This window comes from Pteropus alecto, unplaced genomic scaffold, assembly GCF_000325575.1.
Source record: "Pteropus alecto unplaced genomic scaffold, ASM32557v1 scaffold164, whole genome shotgun sequence".
In the NCBI taxonomy this organism is placed as follows: Eukaryota; Metazoa; Chordata; class Mammalia; order Chiroptera; family Pteropodidae; genus Pteropus; species Pteropus alecto.
Genome location: NW_006439568.1, coordinates 2,560,124 through 2,573,836, shown reverse-complemented (window position 1 = coordinate 2,573,836; position 13,713 = coordinate 2,560,124). Strand labels below are relative to the sequence as shown.

Genomic DNA, 13,713 nt, shown 5'->3' with positions numbered 1-13,713 from the left:
TTTTTTTTTTTTTTTTTGTCCTACAGCCACTTTCTGCACATGGTGGCAGAAAGGTCTCAGCAGCAAGTTATTTATTGCTGAGTAACAAACTACTTCAAAACTTGGTGAAAGAAAGACCATCATTTCATTTGCTCATAACTCTGCGGATCATCATTTTGGACTGGACTCAGCTTGATGGTTCATCCATTGATCTCGGGTGTCCCTCATGTGGCACACTGGGTCCAAGTGGTTTATGACATTCTTCCTCTCATGTCTGGCAAATGATGCTGGCTATTGGCTGGGCTACTTGTCTTCAGCAGGCTAGCCTGGTCTTCTTCTGGTGGCTAAGTTCTAAAAGCAGCAAGAGAAAAGCTAGTACACAATGCATAAGTGCTTTTCAAGCCTCCATTTCATCACATTTGCTGAATTCCCACTGGCCAAAGCAAGTCATATGGCTAAGACTCACATCAATGTGGGAGGGGACAGCGCCAGGTTGTGTATACAAGGAGACATGGTTTTGGGGGGCCGCTTACTGTTAACCATATACCATATATATCTAAATCAAGTATTTGAATGTCCCAGGGTTCTCTCTATTGTGTCTGCATTTCTCTGCATGTCATCTTCATGACTTTAGGCACACGCCTTCCCTAAGGGTGGGAACTATAGCTGCCCTCAGCTCCAAGAATCACTTTCTCAGCTTCCCACCCAGAGGGAAGAAGGTCTTTTTCCCTTTAATCCTATTCTGAAAGTCACTGAGAAGAACTCTGGTTGGTCTGCTCTGCGTCAGATGCCTGTCCTGAGGCTAAGTCGGTGACATTACTATTATCGGTAGTTCCCACTAGAAGTTTGTGTTTGGATAAGGGTTGCAGGAGTAAATTTGAAGACATCACCCTAAAAATCAAGTAGTGTCTCTTCTGGAGTAATGGAGATGCACTGGCTAGAAACCACAAATATATGTGCTCAAACAGAGTTAGGGACTTTTTGAACAAAAAAACCTCACAGACTTAGTTTTGGGATGATTTTTGTGTGTTTGTTTTGTCAGTTGTTTGGTGAAATCTGGTTTAATAAGAATTTAAGTTAGTTTAAATTTAGCTTCTGTAGTTTTCCAAAGCATTACTTTATTCAACCAACCTACATATTTCCCTTATATTTTCTTTGAAAAAAGTACAGACTAACATCCACTGCTGTCCCCAGTGGGAAGTGACCGGGTGTTCTTTGTGGCAGACGTGCAATAGCAATTACATTTTCCGGTCACTCACCTCCCCCTGAGACTGTGTTGGGAAAACAGAATGCAGAAAAGCAAAAGAAGAGAGACCTTAACTGGCACAGCAGTCACATATCAATGGGGGTCTATTTTTGCCCCAATCCCATTAGGAATTTAAGAGCGTGCTGATGACGGTCTACATGGTGATTTCTGAACATATGGGATTTGTGGCAAATGGAGATTGCTAGGATCCTCTCTGCTTTGCACTGCCTCTGACGGAAGCATTCCAGCAGAGCGTCACTGAGGATCCCCAGCATGAGTGGAGTGGAAGGGTCCCCTCTTGCCTTTTTAATTGGAGGGAGAGAACGTAAAGAGAGGTAATCGTGAAAAGTGCATGAGGGTGTAGGGAGGCCAGTCTTGGGGGAATGCTATCCAGTTTCCACAAATAGCAGAGATTCCTGAAAGGCTTTGAGGCAGGCTCTGCCGGGTAGCCATGGTGATGCTGTGTGTCCTGCCTCCCTGCTGCTGGAGACTGAGAGTTTGCTCCGACTTCTCAGAGGTCTTCGCTGGTATAGCACTGGCCTATTTCAGAAACTGCTAGACACAGCTACTACTCAGAGACTCCCCATTAATGGGTGGAACCAGATCCCAATTGTCTTGGTGCCCTGAGGCGTGTCACAGGCACCCCTTCTGTCCACCTAGGAAACATTTGCCAGTTCTCGTGGTGTCGTCGCTTTGATTTGTTTGTTTGTTTCTTTATTATTTATTTATATTAAATTTATTGGGATGACAACTGGTTAATAAAATCATATAAGTTTCAAGTGTACAAGTCAATAATGTCATATGTGTATTGCATCGTGTGTTCGCCACCCAGAGTTAAATGAACAGGTTGTGGTTTGCTTTCAACGGGCTGTTAGTTCTTTTGTTTTGTATTCTTTGTTGACATTTAGGGTGTCTTCATCAGCAGGATTGCCGAGGAGTCTTGGCTGTGACTTTGGGATATGAAAACAGTCTGGCTTCCTATATACCCGGTTCAAAATTCATGTCCCTTCTCCCTACATTCTTTGGCTGTCTCTCATATCCTTGGTCCTAGATGGGAATTTATGAGAGATTGTTGGACCCAAACTGGGATTTCTCATTCAACGTGATGGAAAAGCCAAAATGAGAAGGGTAAAATTTAAATCAAGTAAATTGTGCTAAGGTCCATGAGAAGCCACAAGAAGGCTACGTGGTGGGTAGTTGGAGGGGTCACCTGCAGGGTCAATATCCATGGAAGCCTATGTGAGGGTGGGTGAGAATGACTGGTTTATAGAACACTGCAGTTCCTATACATACACAAAAGACGGCGTTTAAAATGGTTGGTATTAGGGGATGAATATCAGACCAGGAATGAGAAAATGTGGGCCAGTGTGAGTTGAGCATAGAAGGAGGACTTGTTTATTCATTCATTCACTCGTTCATTCATTCAGCACTGATGTACTCCTGAACACCCAATTGGAAAATGTCATGCTTGGCACTGGGAATAGAATAATGGGCAAAACAGATATGATCCCAACTGATGGAACTTTCAGGAGAGTCAGGCACTCTCCAAAAAGGTCACACTAATGAATATACAGTTATAAACTGAGCGAAATGCTTTGAAGGAAGGTAACTTGACTGTGATTGGAGGTCAGGGCACTTCCTACAGGACAGGGCACTTGACCTGAGATCTTAGGGGTAACTAGGAGTTGACTAGGATGAGGGAAGAGTCTGCTGCTCTTGTGACCAGCTCAGCGAGCATCCTCCTGACCACACTCTTCTCTTCCATTGTCCTCTCTATAAGGCCACTCTGTGATGGAAGTTCAGCTCTTTTTGGAATGATTGGGACATACAGTGGGTATGATCTGATGACTCCATCCAAAAGAGTTGCCCAGCATCTCCAAGCAATGTGGGAAGGCAAGAGGTAATGAAGCTTTATTTCTTGCTTGCTGTATCCTCCATCCCCATTTTTCTAACAAAACATGTTTTTGTCATTTGTTTGTTTTTTATTTTTATTTTTTTGGTGGTCATGATGTTCCAGACATGGGGGTATAAATTAAATGAAATATGGTGTCTGCCTTCACGGATTATGCTAATGCGTAAACATATAATTGCATAATATACTTCTACGGCAGCCCTTGCAGGATGATCTGGGGACATCCATGTGTCTGTTCATTCTACAGCATGTCTTAAGTGCCTGCTGCGTGCTAGGGACACAGATGAATGAGGAACACGATCTGCCTATAAAGACCTCACTTTCTAGTACAAGAGATGACCTGTAAACACAATTCAGTGTAGTAAGCGCCGAAATGGAGATAGAGGTAATAGAACTCTTTGAAAGAATGCAGGGTTGAGAGCCTTTGCTTAAAATCTTTTTTGCTTTAGGGAGAGAAAGTAGACTTCTTTCTATTCTATAGTAAAATCATTAAGAGAAATGTATAGATGTAGCTATTTTAGCTAAAAAATTATCTTTGCTTAATCTGAGGCCTGAGATGATACATTTCTGTGCTCTGTGGAGGGAACTTCAGTGCTGCGACACTAAATTAAAGACCCTTCAGCTTCTGCAGGAGGAGCAAGACAGACAGCAGCATGCAGGGGTCAGTCCTGCTCAGATGCAAGTGACCTCCTCAGTTCCCACTATGAATTCTCCTGGGGTCTAGTGAATGAATTAGACCTTTGGGTGCAAAAGTAGCCCTGATTTTCTTTTTGAAATATTACCTGCCCTGGTCTATTTGGTTGTTTTAAAAATAAGGCTCTGTCCCATTGGTTCAAGTTCAGCCAGGGCAATTAGAGAAAGTCTGGAGGGGCCGTGGAAGGTGGTTCCTAAGCAGGATTCGAATGTGGTACGAAAAGAAAATTAAGTTTCGTTTCTCTCTCCTGAAGAACGCTCAAGTACTTCTTCTAACTTGTCCCACTTCACACACTCCTGCCATCTTTCCTTTGCCATTTCTGGTAGCGTGTGAACATGCCATTGTGAAGAAAATGTGATTTAAGCTACTGATCTCTAAAGTAATAGTTCTAGAAAGGATAAGGATTTTTGGGTGATCGGAGGGGCAGGAAATTAAGGACTTAACTTGTCAAGATGTAGTATGCGTGGGATGTCACGTGCGTGACAAGACCGTGAGCTCTCGTCATGAAAGGGGCTGACTCAGAAATAGGTCGATCCCTAATCTTGGTATTAACAGACCTTCCACATGGTCCTTCTTTTACTTTAACTTTCTGTATGAGCACAAACAAGTAACATTACCTAGATTTCTGTAAATTCTCTGTCTTACTTCACAGGAGTATATCATAGATTAGCAAAAATATGGGAAATAGGTTAAGTCTTTTTGCATAAAGAAGGTAGCCTGCCCTCTTGCTGCCTACTTTTATTTCTGTGTGTGTGGGATGGCGGGGGTTGGGGGGGCGAGGCTGTCTGGCCTGAAATGAGAGGAAAGGGTCAGGAAGATCAGAATGGGTGGGAGAGAGACTCTTCTGATAGATCGGTCCTCAAGGTCATGGACATGAAGAAACCTGGCTGGAGGGGAGAGGGCAGCAGGCTGCTGAAGTGAAAGACTTCAGTGGGAGGCAGCATGGCCAAGGGAACAAGCACAACCCTGGAGTTCGTTAGTCAAGGTGGGTTCCACCTATCACTGATGGTGTGAACTTCGATGAGCTGTGTCACCTCCTTGAGACTCAGTTTCCTCACTCGTTAAGGTGGGATAATAATATTTTCCTTGGATTATTTGAAGTAAATGAAATCATGTATGCAAGAGACCCGTGGCTCTCTTTCTCTTGAAATCCATTTAATATTTAATTTTTATTTTAAACATCCATAAATGTACCAATAATAGGGAGCCAGGGATAGTTCACAAAGATTCTCTAATTTACTGAACCAACACCAACAGAAAACAGAAATATTTTCCAACTCTCCTACGTTCAAGTGTCATGGAGTGACATGACTTCTCGGAAAATATCCCATAGTTTCCTATCTCCTGGCTTCTGCTGACCCTCCACCTGGAAGGTGGCCCTTCTCACACCCTGTCACCATCAACTCATTTTCTCTGTGTCTGTCCTTCCCCAGACAGGAGATGCTCTGATCTGCTCACAGCTCTCTGCTAGGCTGTGCCCTCTCTGCAGGCAGCATCTGAGGTTCTACACCAGCAAACACGTGCATAGAGCTTCTGGGTTCCAGACACTGCATTCCCATGCTCCATACATGCTATCTCATTGAATCCTCACAGGAGGATAAGGCTACCTCACCTTATGGATGTAGAAACTGAGGCACCCAAAGTTTTAGCATCTTTACCTAAGGTCTCAAAGATATGAGTGACAGAGTCAGAATTCGAATCTTATCTGATTTAGGAGTCTCCATTCTTCTCCTGTATGCCAGCGGTGTTTGCATTACTAGCTCTGAATATAATACCTACCCCAGAGTTTGTATTCAGGAAGTGCTTATTGAATTAACTGGAATAAACACCCAAGGCTGTACTTAGAGAGTTTTAACTTCGTGGACTATATACCCTCGTTTGAAGGAAATGCCGATATAATGAATTTGCATCTGTGAGGCACAGGAGAAAGCCAGGTTTAACATATTAAAGTCACTCTGCTGTTATAATATATAAAACAATTTATGTAGGATCCTTTTTGCATGCAGACAATGACCTAACATGGAATAAACACACACAATCACACACAAACTACACATACCACACACTTCTTTTTCCTAGGTCGGGACAAGCCGGGATAGTTTGGGGAATTAGATTACACCATATCTGTGTCCTTGTGAGGAAATTCCAACAACTCCCATTTAGAGTGCTGCCTTTGGTGAGAGCAGCTCATGGCTGCACAGAGGAGTGAAATAAATATTATCATAGCCATTGGACTTGACTGGAGTTTAACCCCAAGGTCACTGGGAGGCCAGAGCTGAACAAGAAAAAGAATGTTGGCCCCCGAGCCGGCTGAGCCTCTGGGCACGCTCACCTCCCCTTCCTGGCCTTCCACGTAGTGCTGTGACAGTCTGTACCAGACCTTACTTAGCAACCCAGCCATGCTTCTCCCCACAGGAAGGGAACCCGTCCCCGCCTCCGGCAGAAAAGCACGGGCACCTCCCTGCTTGGCCCTCATTCCTCCTTGCCCATACAGCCTGTCTCCCCACTCATACAAAAGACTCTTTCAGAAACTGGTTACCTAGATTTGAACTTTTTAACAAGGCTTTTTTTTTTTTTTTTCCTTTAAGCTCTGTAGCTAAAATGCCAGATCCTGCTGTTGCTAAGATTAAGGATTTTTTTTCCCCTTTTCTCCCTTAGCTCAGTTTCCATTTACTAGGAAAAGACCAAGAGATGGATTACTGTTCCCTTGCCAAAGGGAGAGAGAGTACTTGAGCTTCTGGGGCTTACCGTGGGGCAGGACATTATTCGGGCTTGTGCTAATAGTCCTTAGTTACTCCTCATGCTCTCACAAAAGTCACACATGCTTGTGTTGGTAACTAAGGCCTTACCGAAACCACTCAGCCCTAAACACACACAGGAGAACCGGGGAGTTGGAATACGAGGTAATTTAACATGAATATTTATATACTGTACATACTGCGTGCCATGATCCACTCAGCTTATTTCCATTTATGCATCTTCTTCCCATTTGAAATCTTTATTTATTACAAAGTTAAGGCGGTTAGCAAAATAACACTTTGGGGGTAGGTTTGCTTTATCCTTTTTTTTTTTTAGGTTTCCTGCTTTCTAATCTATCTCTGGGAAAGTATGCCAATATCGCAGCAAAATTGGTCACTGCTGCCAAACCCCGAGAGACTGATGGCGCATTGTCCTGAGCTGAGATCTTCGCCCCGCCTTAACCCCTGAGGGCTGAACACAGTGGCTGTGTGAGCCCTGTGTTTACTGAGCTGAGGCAGCTCACATCCGTCACCGTTTAGTGACAGCAATCACCCATTTCCCTAGCTTTCAATGTGGGATTGCAGGTACGGAACAGGGCAATGTTTCAATGGGAACATTGCTAGAATGTTCACTGGATGCTCACAGTCTCAAGCTAGAAAGACTTGGGTTTATGGCCCAGCACTGCCACTTACTTGCTCTGTAACACTGGGCAAATGCCTATAACTTTTTTTTTTTTTTTTAATTTTTTTTTTAGGGGAGGCAACCCTTTGCGGACCTCATAGATTGCAAGGACCTTCTCAGTTTACAATCCCTTATTTTTTATTTTTTCCTCATAGATTGCAAGGACCCTCATAGATTGCAAGGACCTTCTCAGTTTACAATCCCTTATTTTTTATTTTTTATGCCTACGGTACCTAGTCTTCTGAGGTGGTCTCCCATTCAAGTACTAACCAGGCCCGACCCTGCTTAGCTTCCGAGATCAGATGAGATCGGGCTTGTTCAGGGGGGCATGGACGTAGACTGTCTATAACATTCTGAGCCTCTATTTCCTCTTCTATAAAACATGCATAATGATAGAACCTTCTTCATAGATGTGGATACATGTTAAAATGTGTAAAATGTGTGTACGCGCTCAGCTGGGCACATGACAGGCTCTAAACCAATGCTGACTCTAATCACACACGTGTGACCCTGACAGTAGCCAGGAGGGTGATGAGGGCATCTGTAGCCCGGGAGGGTAAGTCCCTTTCCTAATGCACACAACCAATGCGTTTTGGACCCAGTTGTCTGATCCACATTTGTTTCACTCCAAAACTTTCCATCTAGTCACAATAAAACACACCTTAGTATCTCTTGCCACATTTTTACTGGAAGTACTTGAAATCTGGCAAATTTAAGTTTTGGGCAGGGGTCTTAACCTGGATATGAGTGATAAAAACAGGTAAAAGAGACTCAGGTTTTCCTTTATGCCAGTGCCTGTGTAGAGATTAAACACACTTTTGAGAAATGTCCCAATATTTTGATTCATGGCTGAGTTCCTTTTCGGTGGGAGCTACAATTTCCAGCACTTCTAAACCTCACTGCGGCCATCAGGGTTTTGACAACTGGTTTACAAAGAGTCGCATCTCTCATTTCCAAAGCGGATATCCTGTCCAGCTCTGGATGCCATTGGGCATGCCCAGAGGAGGGTCACCAGGATGATGAGGGCTGTGAGAACATGTTAAGAGGGACAATTGCTAGATAACGGGTGAGGAGGCCTGTGTGAGAGATTAAACTTTACCTTTGAGGCTTCAGACATGTCTTGAGCAACAGGTGGGAGTTACTGGGAGATAGGTTGGGGTTTGATTGGAGGGTCCCTGAAACAGTTCAGCAGTAGAATGAGCTCTGATAAGGGTGTGTGTTTCCCATCCCTACTGCTGTGCACGATGGACTGAGAAGCCATTTTTAACCATGTTATTCGAAGAATTTATGCATAGACAAGAAGATGACTATGGTCCTTTTCAGTTTGAAGATACCATCACTGTAATATATCTGGTACCCATAGACAGTTTCCCACTAATATCTATTCTCCCTTTTTCTTAATATTATAACTCCTGATTTTTGATGGACACATGGCCACCTAGCTAGAAACCTCATTTCTCAGTTTCCCTGGCTTCTGAGTGTGACCATGTAGTTGAATTCTGGATAATGGAAGGTGACCAGGAATGATGTGTGCCATTTCCAGATTGTCCCCTAAGTATTCGTGGATGAGTGTTCTTTCTGCCTATTCTCTTTCTTGAAGGTTGAGTTGCAGATGTGATGATGACAGCTAGAAGACACGGCTGGGACCCACAGCCTGTCTAGGAAGTAGGTGTCTCCCGTGTTGATAAAAATCCTGCCCAGCGTGATGCCTCAAGTGACCCAGGGGCTGCTGTATGTTTGAGGGACACTCATTTGAAGGTCACTGATCAGATGGACATCGTGGAAAAGTCACAGTCAGCAGCAGATTCATGCCAAGCCAAACCTTCTTACTCTTAGCCTGGCACCTCATCTCAGAGATTAACTGTGGTGTTGTGGTGACTGCAAGGGATGTTAGAAGGGAAAGAAAGAGGACTGTCATTCGCAGGAGTACAGGTAGGTACGGATGAATTATGAATCAACCTGAGCTATTCATTTTTTTTATTATTATTATTTATGCCTACAGAACCTGGTCTTCCTAGGTGGTCTCCCATCCAAATACTAACCAGGCCCGACCCTGCTTAGCTTCTGAGATCAGATATCGGGCTTGTTCAGGGCGGCATGGCCATAGACCATGGACCGTGGCTCCACTGGGGCACAAACCCAGGACCTTCTGCGTGTAAAGCAGACATGCTAACCGCTACACTCTGGAACCACATCCAAGCTATTCATGTTGGATCATTTCTCTTTTGGCCTATTTCTGTTGACTCTGAGTTCTGCTCCTTTCTGTTATGGATTGAACTGTGCTCCCATTCCCCCATATTCTCATGCTGAAATCCTAACCCTCCTTACTTCGGAATGTTACCTTACTCGGCAAAAGGATCTTTGCAGATATAATCAAGTTAAGGTGAGGTCATTAGAATGGGATTTAATCCAATATGACTGTGTCCTTATAGGAGGACACAGACATATACAGAGAAGATGGCCATGTGACAATGGAGGCAGAGACTGAAGTACTACAGCCGCAAGCCAAGTATTACCCAAGATTGCCAGCAAACCACCAGAAGCCAGGAAGAGTCAAGGAAGAATCCCCCACACGAACCTCCAGAGAGAGCACAGCCCTGCTGACAGCTCGATTTCAGACTTCCATCCTCAAGAGCTATAAGATAATACATTTCTGTTGCTTTAAGTCACCCAGTTTGTGGTGCTTTATCACGGCAGCTCTAGGAAACAAATATACTCTTTCTGGGCAGCCTGTCTCTGCAGAAATGGTCAAAGCAGGCAGAGCGGACCAAAGAGCAGGGCACCTGTAAGGTTCTGTCCCTTTACACAGGACCCTGGGAGTGTGCCGCTGGCCAGGCTGGAGCCCTGACTTATAGGGTGTCCCTCAACATTAAAGCTAGAATGGACCAGGGAAGAAAAATCGCAAGATTTATTACTTACCACTGACTCCTACCAGGGTTATTGGGGAAAGGAACAAACCAGTGGTCCCTGGAAGACCTTCCTGAGAGGCCAAGGTCAAGCTCATGGGTTATATTCCCCAAGTTCCCTTTTATGGTATCATTCTTTTCCTGGCATAAAACTCCTCCCAAATTTGTACTCAGACCTCCTGATAAAGTGGAGTTAACCAGTCGAATATGAACATGAGCATCAATAAAATCACTAGCTACTTCATTTGCATGCTGTTTTCTCATTTAAATATCATTACCATAAGGTGGGGGTCCTATTGCCAGGGCAACCAGTCACAGAACTGAGCAGTGTAGCTTTTCTAGACACTCTTCCTCCACTTTGACTCTTGCTGTGTTCTTGGCTACCCTCTCATTCGCCATTAAAGGAATGCAAACCATTCCATGGTTCTGCTTTTTCTCACCTCATTTTGCTTTTCTCTTTGCCAAAGAGCTCAGTACTCACCCTAGAGTTTCACCTGACCTGTCGTTTTTGCTGAATTAGCTAATTTAGCTCTTTTACTCCTTCCAGCTGAGCTCGATGATGCTTCCCCCTCTCCTGTTTATTAGCCTCTCCCTCTGGTCAACGCCCTACCCACTGGTTCCCACGACCATGTCCCCAGTGCCTGGCACTTAGTCATACGACCTGTATGGCATGTCTTGAGTGTGAATTCCATCTCAGCTGTGAATTCACTCCAGGAGCATGTGATAAATTCTCTGTGAATTCCATCTCAGCTGTGAATTCACTCCAGGAATTCAATAATTCAGGCACCACGTTGCTCATCTTTAAATAAGAGGGCCTACTCTGTGAGAATTAAATAAGGTAATATATGTGAAGCCTGCTGTATGTAGGCTTCGTATGAGTTATCTAATGCTGCATAACTCAGTGGTTCAGAGCAGCAATTATTATCGACATCCCTCACCGTTTCTGTGGTTCAGGAATCCGGGAGCAGATTGGCCGGGCTGCTCTGGCTTGGGGTTTCTCATGAAGTTGCAATAAGATACTGGCTGGACCTGCAGTCATCTGAAGACTGGGCGTTGACTGGAGAATCCACTTTGAAGGTGGCCGTCTCACATGACTCACTCACATTGGTGCTGGCTGTCGATGGGAGGTCTCAGTTCCTCTCCGTGTGGGCCTCTCTGAGGGCTGCTTGATGGCATGGCACGGTGGCTGTTTTCCCCTAGTAAGAACAGTGGCAGAGAGGGGTAGACGGTGAGAGAGAGAGAGATGGGGCGGGGTCAGGGGAGAGGGAGAGAGAAGCTCAAGGGTGTATCGTTTTTATGGTGTATCTCAAGTCACATAGCATCATCTTCACCATAGCTGTTGGTCGAAATGAGTCAGTAAGTCACTACATCCAACCCACATTCAAGATGAAGGGATTTAGACTTCATTATTTGAACGAAAGGGTGTCAGCAAACTTAACATTTTTACAACCATGACAGGCTCGTACTAAATGTCAATTTTTATCATAACTCTAGTTATATATTTTTTAACTAGAGATATTTTTATTTATACAAATAGATGATCACACGCCACCTGCCTATCCTCGCCCTTGCCTTCCTGTCCCTGATGTGGCATGGCAGAGGTCCCATCAGGGTGACCCAACACTGAGTAAGGGTCCTGTGCACATCCTGTCCCAGGAGCTCCCTTTGGGCTCAGCTCGGACCCATCTCTGCCTCTTTGTCACTGTCCTCAACCAGATACTCCTGGATCTCCTGAGCCCCCAGGCTCTGGAGGAAGCTGCACAGTGGGAACTGTCCCCCAGGTGCTCATGACCAGAAGGGCCCCTCCCAGGGCTCCCCCAGCAGAGTGGCGCCAGTGTTCCTGGCTGTAGAGCTGGGTCTTGACCAGGATATGGAGTGTGAGGGGTTCAGGAAGTACTCCCACAGGGCCTTGCCCCCCGGCAGCAGCCCTGGGCTCTCCCCCGGACTTGGGCATCCTGGCCTCAGCCAGCGAGGTTCGGGACTGCATCTGGGAGAAACTGGAGGTCTGAGCCCCAAAAGCCATGGCACTGTCGGCAGTGTGGGGCAGGTCCAAGGTACACATACAGAGCAGGCAGTGGGGCCAGGGAATCCAACAGGACAGCCTTTTCTGGGGGCCTTGAGCAGCTTCTCATTCATCCTGTATATGGTGCTAACTGTGGAGAGGAACTGGGCCAGCTGGCCTTTTCAGGGATCTTGGTGTTGATGGCCAGTCTAAAGACAGAGGGGACAGCAAACAGGCAGCTATAGAAGGAGACCTCCTTTGGCATGTAACCATATATGGGCTGCGCCCACACCCTGTCACCCTGCAGCTAGTCTAAGAAGCCCATGTCACAGGTGAGGAAGGACCGCTCAGCAGCTCCAGGTAGTAAAGCTTGATGCCTGGTCATGAGCTCAGTGGGTGCAGCTGTTCTCCATCAGCTCCCTGGAGTGGCCATGGATCCAGGCCACCTGCAGGATCAAGTTGGCCCGCTGGGCTGTGGAAGGTTTTCTTGGCTGTCAGTGCCGCCACGGAGTCAAACAGGCTGGACGGACAGAGCCTTAGCCTGAGCAGCTGCGGGTGGCCCAGGCGGGCTCTGAGGGTCCTGGTTGCCAACCAGCCTAGCTGCAATTTCTCCTGGGCCAGACTGGAGCTGTCCCTGGCTTCTTCAGCCCTCAGCCACTGCTGGAGGCCCTTCAGCTGTTGCCCTTTCCCGGGCCAAGCAGCTCAGTAAGGACTGCAGGCCAAACACCTCCTTGAAGGCAGCGATGCCTGTTGATCCAAAACCTCGGGAGTTTGCGGAGAGGAAGATTTGAAACTGGCCCTGATACACAGTGGGCAACAAGCAAGGGAACTTACCTGCGAGGCTTGTCTTGGGCGCGGGAAGACGAGCAGCTCTCCGCAGCCAGGCCAGAATCTCCAGTGCGTACAGAGACCCCAGCCCATTCATTCAGTCACGTCTACTGTCCAGACGGTCTCAACAACACGTTGCTCTCTCAACGCTGCATCTTTTAAAGGGCTCCGGCCATGCGGATGGAGGTCGGAACGTAAGTTCCAAGAACAGGGGAGTGGCCGAGGGACCTCCAGTTGCCCCGGTCCAGCTCTCGGGTCAACGGGAGGTCACCTCTCCTCTAAGACCTCCTGCGACAATGCGCCACGGTAGCGACCGGTCTGCGGCGTCAGCTTCACTTCCGCCAGGGTTTGCGCTCTGCCCTCTGGGCTCTGGCCATAGGCTGCTCCTTCGTTGACAGAAACGACCCTTGTCACAAAAGGCAGTCTTTTGACAGAATCTCCAGTCAGGCCTGCATAGACCTGCCAGACCATGGAGCTGGACGAAGGTCCCCCCAGACCCTGCCAGGGGAACCTTCTCTCCAGGAGAGATTAGCTGCTTCTCCCTAAACCTGCCTCTGAACTTGTGCGCGTAAAACACCTTGAAACGGTCCTGCAGAAGGCATCTCCAGCTGGAATCACCACAACAGGTAGGACTTCCTTGCACTTGATACACTTCTGCTCACTCCCACAGCAGTGGTGGTGGCCCCTTGTAGTTTTCACCGCCTGGCTCATGTTTTAATAATATTT

The 13,713-nt window shown here is 46.3% G+C and overlaps 3 pseudogenes; all 3 read right to left on the bottom strand.

Annotated features, from left to right (window-relative positions):
- Positions 1-7,472: 7,472 nt before the first annotated feature.
- LOC112483755 lies at positions 7,473-7,591 on the bottom strand (annotated as a pseudogene).
- Positions 7,592-9,244: 1,653 nt separating this feature from the next.
- LOC112483685 lies at positions 9,245-9,360 on the bottom strand (annotated as a pseudogene).
- Positions 9,361-11,865: 2,505 nt separating this feature from the next.
- Positions 11,866-13,084, bottom strand: LOC112483556 (annotated as a pseudogene).
- Positions 13,085-13,713: the final 629 nt, after the last annotated feature.